Source organism: Octodon degus, unplaced genomic scaffold, assembly GCF_000260255.1.
Source record: "Octodon degus isolate 3935 unplaced genomic scaffold, OctDeg1.0 scaffold00197, whole genome shotgun sequence".
Classification (NCBI taxonomy): domain Eukaryota; kingdom Metazoa; phylum Chordata; class Mammalia; order Rodentia; family Octodontidae; genus Octodon; species Octodon degus.
In genome coordinates this window covers 455,995-464,001 of record NW_004524773.1, presented here as the reverse complement: position 1 = coordinate 464,001, position 8,007 = coordinate 455,995, and positions in this window count along the sequence as shown.

The window sequence follows — 8,007 nt, the reverse complement described above, 5'->3', positions numbered from 1 at the left end:
AAGACTTCTCCAAAACTCAATTTCAGAATTACTGAGTAAACGTATCATAGGTGATGGTGTTTTCCAGAAGACTGGGGTGGGGGCTGGGGCGCAGTACTAAGAGTACTTGCCGAAAAACCCGACAAGGGTGGTACCATTCAGTGACAGTTTTGTGTTCAGTGCCAAGAATCAAACTCGAGTGTTTCATCAGCAAGTCACATCCCAGCCCTTTTGTATTTAATTTTAAAAATCAGAAGTTTGCAAGTTGCCCACATTGGCCTCAAATGGGATTCTCGTGCCTCGGCCTCCTGGGTGGCTGGGAGTAGTCATGCATCACCGTGCCATCTAGATTTCATTTAGGTGTTTCCATAAGTTGATACTTGTATCTGGTGGCAAACTGTAAGTTTTACAAAGATAGAGGGTAGTATTTTGTAAGGGAGGAAAACACACAGATGACCATTGCAGGATGAAAGCTTGGAGGCAGAACAAGACTAGCAGTTCCAGGCCGGGGAGATGGCTCAGTGGAATAAGCACTTCCCTGGCAAGTGCAAGGGCCTGAGTTCAATCCCCAGTTCCGCAAAAAAAAAAAAAAGACTAGCAGTTCCAAGTTGGAGGAAGTGTTAGTGGTTAATGGGTTTTGTTTTTGTCTGTTTTTTATCTTTTTTTTTTTTTTTTTTCCCCCAGAGCCGGGAATTGAACTCAGGGCCTTGCACTTGCCAGGCAAGCGCTTATTCTACTGAGCTATCTCCTCAGCCCCTGTTCTTTATCTTTTTGAGACAGGGTCTCATGCAGTTCATGCTGAGCTTCAACTCACTTTGTAGCCCAGGCTGGTCTCAAACTCTCTGCCCTTTTGCCTCAACCTCTTGAGTGCTGGAATTACAGCCATGTCCCACCACACCTGGCTTTTTGGAGGTTGTTTTTTCTTGGTACCAGGATTCAAACATACAATCTTGGGTGGCTGGGGAGATGGCTCAGTGGAATAAGCGCTTCCCTGGCAAGGGTCTGAGTTCAAACTCTGGTTCCACCAAAAAAAAAAAAAAAAAAAAAAAAAAAAAAAAAAAAAAAAAAAAAAAAACCACCAAAAAAAAAAAAAAAACAACTTACAATCTTGCAACTTGCCAAGCAGGTACTGTGTCATTGAGCTATATCCCTGCCCTTTGTTGGTCTCACTATGTGGCCTGGGTTGATCTCAAAGTTGTAATCCTGCCTCAGCCTACCAAGTGCTGAGAATACAGATGTACACCTGTAATGAACAGGGCACATAAAGGGCTTGTGGGGTGGCTGAGGGCTTCATTGCCTGGTTCTCCAGGCCTCTCATCATCCTGTTCTGAAGCCACTTAGAACCTTGATTCCAGGGGCCAGGGGTAGCTCAGCAGCACAGCATCTTCCTGGCAAGCACAGGGTCCTGAGTTTGATTCCTTGGTACAAAAAAAACAAAACAAAAACAAAAACAAAAAAACACCAAAGGGCTAGCAAGATAGCTCAGCAGACTAAGTACCTGCTTAGGCAAGCACAGGGACCGTGGTTCAATCCCCGGAACCACATACTGAGCCAGCCACTGAGACTGGGCATGGTAGTAGTGCACACCTGTAATCCCAGGGCTGGAGAGGCTGAAAACAGTAGGATCACTACAAGTCCATGCGACGTGGTGAGACCCTAATACATAAAAAGAAGAAGAAAAGAGCTAGATGTGATGGTGCACACCTGTAATCCCAGCATTTGGAAGGCTAAGAAGAGGATCACCATGAATTTGAGGCCAACCTGAACTGCATAGTGAGTTCAAGGCCAACCTGAACTGTACAGCCAGACCCTCTCAATCCAAATATTAAAATCTGGGTTATAGTTCAGTGGGGGACATTTGCCTGGTTTATGGGAGTAGAAGGCCGTGGGTTGAATCCCCAGCACCAAAAAAGTCAGATGAAGGAAGAAAAGCTGATTCTTTTAACCATCTGTTAGAAAATATAGAGTATAAATTCTAACCAACAACAAAAAAGACAACCAACTACTTGGAGGCTCTTTTCTTCCCTAGACCAAAACCATTTCTTTCATTTTGTCGTTGTTTGCGGTACTGGGGATTGATCTTAGGACTCTGCGCTTGCCAGGCAAGAGCTTATTCTACTGAACTATCTCCCCAGCCTCCAAAACCATTTCATTTAAAAAAGGGGGTGCCAGGGAGATGGCTCAGTGCAGGGCGCCGCAGAGCTGACCCTTGACTCCATGGAGGGCATCATGGAGGTGCGGGCTAAGAAGAGAGCCACCCTGCAGTGGTGCACCCAGGCCACCTGGCTGCTGACTGCCTGGCAATAAACAGCCCCGTCCACAGCAAGTCTGTAGTTTCTAAAGCATGGGTTCACAGGCCACAGCCATGTTACGTGTGCACCAGTGAAGACAGAAGGCCAAGAGAAGCGCTGCATTCCCACATGGATTTGTATGTATGTTTGTTTTTTGAAATAGTCTCCCTATGTAAACCAGACTGCCCTTGAACTATGGCAAACCTCCTGCCTTAGCCCCCCAAGTGCTGGGATTGCAGGCATTTGCCACCAGGCCCAACACGTTTTATTATTTCTCACAATCATACAGGTCAGGAAGTTAGGCAAGGCAACTCGCTTGTGCTCCCGTCAGCTCAACTAGGGCCACACGGTGGTGTTCACCTGGCTTTGCTCACTGGTCTTAGGCCTTGGAGAAGTGTCTGGAAAGTAGCTTCATCCAGGTCCTCCTCTGCTTTCAGGAGGGCTGTGTAGAGGGCATTCTGGAGGTGCAGGCCAACTGTGACTGGCCCAGCAGAGAACAGTGGTGGCCTCGGACCCCAAGAAACAATATTCCCTAGCAAAATTCAGCCTCTGGCCACATCCCATTCAAAACAAGCCCTGTGATAAGTGCCAGAGTGCATTTGGGCTGCTGATGACAGGGTTTAGCTTCCTGAGTTTTATTCTTTTCAGCCTGAAGACCTGGAAATTGCTAGATGTCAGATACTCCAGTCCATGCTCCCCACAGTCAAAGAATGAATTCTAAGGAAAAATGGAGGATACATTTATTGAGGATAAGAAGCTCCTGAGAGACAGGAGGGGTCCTGAGTGAGTGGCCCTCAAACCCTTTTTTTTTTTTTTTTTTTTTTTTTTGCGGAACCAGGGATTGAACTCAGGCCCTTGCGCTTGCCAGGGAAGTGCTTGTTCCGCTGAGCCATCTCCCCAGCCCTGGAAACCCTTTTTATTGTATTTGTTTGATTGCTTCTCGGTCTTTAGCTAAGATCGCATCACGTGCATTGTATGTTATTGAGGTAGAGTCTTACTGCATAACTCAGGCTGACTTTGAACTCACTGTGTACTTCAGGCTGGCCTCGAACCTACAATGCTTCTGCCTCAGCCTCTGAAGTGCTGGGGTTACAGATGTGTACCAATACATCTGGCCCAAGCGTTTTTGTTTTTTGTTTTTTGGGGCTTTTTTTGGTGGAACCAGGGATTGAACTCAGACCGTTGCGCTTGCCAGGCAAGTGCTTATTCTTCTGAGCCATCTCCCCAGCCCCTGGCCCAAACATTTTTTTAAGTGAACAAAAAGCAGGTGGGTTTTGGGGTAGAGTTGAATATCATGAGAGCCCCAGCAAAGCTCTGAAACCAGTCTGACTGCCGTGAAGTGGAGGATGGAGCTGCTGGGAGTCGGGAAAGGAGGAGCAACCCAGGAAAGGGGGCACCAGTTCTGTGATCAGCGCAGCCCTAGGACTGTGACAGGGTCAGGAGGCTCAGAGCAGGGCTCAAGGGTGTGGGATGTGGCTGTCACCCCACTGGGCTGTGCAGTTTCTGCTAACAAGCATGTCCATGGGCTTTGCAGGAACCTAACAGAAGCAAAGTATCCATAGCATAACATTCATAATATCCAGGGCATAGTCAAAAACTAGTTGATATACATTGAATCGGGAATGTGAGATTAAAAAAAAAAAGGATGTCCTAAGACTGAAAAACAGTGAAGTAGAAAATGTACTAAGTGGACCTACTGGCAGAATAGACAGTAGAAAGGGCCGGGGAGATAGCTCAGTAGAATAAGCGCTTAGCTGGCAAGTGCAAGGTCCTGAGTTCAATCCCTGGTACTGAAGGAAAAAAAAAAAAAAAAAGAATGGAGAGAAGAAAGAAAACAATCAGTGAAATACACATAGAGTAGCAGAAACAATTCTGTCTCGGGCTGGGAGTGATGGTGCACATCTGTCATCCCAGCCTTTTCAGGCTGAGGCAGGAGGATCAAGAGTTCAAACCCAATATGGGCAATGTAGTGAAACCCTGTCTCAAAATTTTATTTTATTTTATTTTATTATTTTATTTTATTGGCAGAGCCAGGGATTGAACTCAGACCCTTGCGCTTGCCAGGGAAGCGCTTATTCCACTGAGCCATCTCCCCCGCCCTGTCTCAAAATTTAAAAAAAAAGCAATCAACTAGTCTGAGCACTAGGGGAGGCTGGAGGCACGAGGATTGCAGGATTTGGTTTGGTAATATATTTTTTCTTTGTTTTATTTATTTGGTACAGGGTCTCGCTACACGGCTTGGACTCGTAGTGATCCTCTTGTTTCAGCATCCCAGCACTGGGATTACAGACATGCGCCACCGTACCCAGTTTCAGTGGCTGGTTTGGCATCTGCTGGCAAAGTATGTGGTACCAGGGATTGAGCCTGGGTTCTTGCGCTTGCCAGGCAGGAGCTTAGACTGCTGAGCTATCTTCCCAGCCCTTGTGTTTGTGTTTTTCGGACAAGGAAGCACCATGTAGCTTGGTCTGGCCTTGAATGCACTTTGTAAGGAGAGCACAAGTTTGAACCCAGTTTGAGCAAGTTAGTGAAATCTTATCTCAAAACATTTTAAAAGGATTAATTTGAAAAAAAAAAAAAACTATTTAGATATATCATAATCCTGGGGGCCTGCCCAGTAGCTCAGTTGTTTAAGTGCCTGCTTAAGCAAAGCCCTCAAGCTCAAGCTTCTTTGGTTCGAACCCAATCACTGAAAACCAGAAATGCCCTAAAGGCATTTCGAGCCTCCAAAAAAAAAAAAAAACAAAAACCACCTTCTAAAGGACTGGTGAGATGGCTCAGTGGTCTAAAGCACCTACTTAGAACAAGCTTAGCAAAGCACAGGGACCGCGGTTCAATCCCCCGGCCCCACATGCCAGCCAGCCCCGCCCCCTGGTGGGCTGAGCTGGCCACACACACACACACACACACACACACAATAAATAAATAAATAAATAAAATAAATTAGATATATCATAATCCTATGAAAACCAAAAATAAGAAAATGGTGAGAGCTCTCTGATAGAAATGACACATTATATACTGGAAACTCTGCTCCAAAGGATTCGGGATCTCTTATTGCAGTGATGGAAGCCAGAAGACAGTACAACTGAATCTTTTAAGCTGAAATAGAGCCGTGGAGGCCTGGGGATGGAGCACCGGGGCAGTGCACATGCTTAGCCTCTGTGGGGTGCTGGGTTCAATCCCCAGCACCAAAACCCCCAACAAAACCCTATAAGCAATGAAACTATCCTCCGGGCCGGGGAGATGGCTCAATAGAATAAGCACTTCCCTGGCAAGTGCAAGGGCCTGAGTTCGATCCCCAGTTCCGCAAAAAAAGAAAAAGAAAGAAAGAAACTATCCTCCAAGACACTAAGTAAAATGAAGAGAATTTGTTGCCAGCAAAAATATGTTACAATAGTAGGTGGCAGACACCTGTAATCCCAGCACTCGGGAGGCTGAGGCTGGAGGGTCACTAGGAGTTCAAGATCAGCCTGGGCTACATAGTGAGACACTGCCCAAGGAAAGAAAGAAAGGTGGGGGGGGGGGAAGAAAAAAGGCTGGGGAGTTAGCTCAGTGAAATAAGTGCTTGCCTGGCAAGCGCAAGGGCCTGAGTTCAATTCCCAGTTCCGCCAAAAAAACTAAAACAAACACCTCAGGACCTTGTGCTTGCAGGCAAAGCACTTATTCAACTGAGTGATCTCCCCAACCCCAAAACTTTTCATAGTTAAGAGAAATAATACTTCCAGTCATAGAACTTAGGATGGATTAAAGAGTAATGGAAATGGTAAATAGAAAAATTTTATTTTAATGAGACTGGGTGTGGTGGTTCACGCCTGTAATCCGCCTGTAATCCCAGCATTTGGGAGGCTGTAAACAAGAGGATCACTACTGAGTCCGAACTACATAATGAGACCCTCAACACCCTGTATACCCCATCCTCAATACAAAAATAAATAGATAAAAATAATAAAAGCTGAGATACAATTTAAAAATAAAAGACAAATTTACCTATGGAGTTAGGGATGTACCTTGTGCTTCCCTAGTTTATGTGAGACTCTGGGTTCAATCCCCAACACAGCAAAAATAATGGTTATGATCATAAGATAATGATGATGGTGATAATTTTTCATGCTAGGAACCAAAATTTTGGGGGTTTTGTTTTGTTTTTGTGAGACAGGGTCTCACTGTGTAGCCCAGGCTGGCCTGAAAAGTGAAGCAATCCTGCTGCCTCAGCCTTCCAGAGTGCTGGTATTCCAGTAATGTTTCGTGGATTATTGGCGCGGTTGAATTTAGGTACACCATACTGTTATCCCATTTTGCTCCCCATTTCCTTCACTCAGCTTTCTCTTAGACAATTTGAATAATTTTTAGTATTTCATTTAAATTTGCCAAGCGTGGTGGTGCAGTCCTGTAATCCCAGCACTCAGGAGGCTGAGACAGAGAACTATCACCATGAATTTGAGGCCAGCCTCAGCTATGTAGCAAAACTCTGTCTCAAAACAAAAACAGGAAAGGCACAGGGAACCCACTGGGGACCACTCACGTCTCTCAGGAGCTATTCCTAGTCCTCATTCATTTTTCCTCAATACATGTTCCTATTTTTCAATAAAGCCCGGGCATGGTAGCACATGCCTGGGAGGCTGAGGCAGGAGGATCGTTGTGAATTCAAGACCAGCCTGGGCTACAAAATGAGATCAAGGCCAGCCTGAAATGCATAGTGAGGCCTGTTGCGCACGACCTCGCCAGCAAGGAAGACGCAACACACAGCTCTTCCTTCAGCGGTTTATCCAGGCCCCTTACAGCAAGCGTCTTCTCTTCCCAATCCCCCAGCCCTTGGCTAATATATACTCCCGAGCCCAATCCCAGTGCACTACGTTGGGATCACCCATGGGTCCAGCATATGCGGAAGCGAATCATGACTGCAGCCCTGGCCATATAAGGAGTTGTTGTGCACAGAGAGCGCTCACCCACAGGGGGTGGAAGGCGGAAACCAACGCCATCTTGTAGGCGCGGTCCTTCGCAGCTCTCCACAGAGGCCCTCTTAAAAAATACAAAGGGCTGACCAAATAGCTCAGCAGATTAAAGCAGCAGCAAGCAGGCACAGGGGCGGGGGGTTTGATCCTGGGGCACCCTGAGAGGGCAATTGAGACTGGGCGTGGTGGCACGCACCTGTAATCCCAGCTCTTGGGAGGCTGTAAACAGGTGGATCACTGTGAGTCCGATCTAGTAGTGAGACCCTGAACACCCTGTAGACCCCTCTTTAAAATATAAAAAAAATAAAATTGCCCGTATTCAAAATGTAGGAATTATTTGGGAATATCTCATTAACAATTGCTGATTGGGGTTGACCATGGGTAGCTGAAAGTGGCACCAGGCCAAGGGCCGTTGCCACCACACTAAGCACGTCCCTTCCAAGTATCACTCTGCGCTAAGGGAAGTATGCAGGAGGGCAGCTGCTGCCAGAACAGGCATTCTGCTCTGGGCTGTCAGATTCCTCTCCCTGTCTGGGCTGGTAATGGCAGGGCCATCCCAGATGCACATCCAAAAATCAGCGAAGCAGGCAGTGGTGGTGCACCCCTGTGATCCCAGCTCTGGGGAGGCTGAGACAGGAAGGCTGCCATGAGTTCAAGGCCAACCCAGGACACATAGTGAGAGCCTGTCTAAAAAAAAAAAAGAAAGAAAGAAAGAAAGAAAGAAAGAAAGAGAAAGAAAGAAAGAAAGAAAGAAAGAAAGAAAGAAAGAAAGAAAGAAAGAAAGA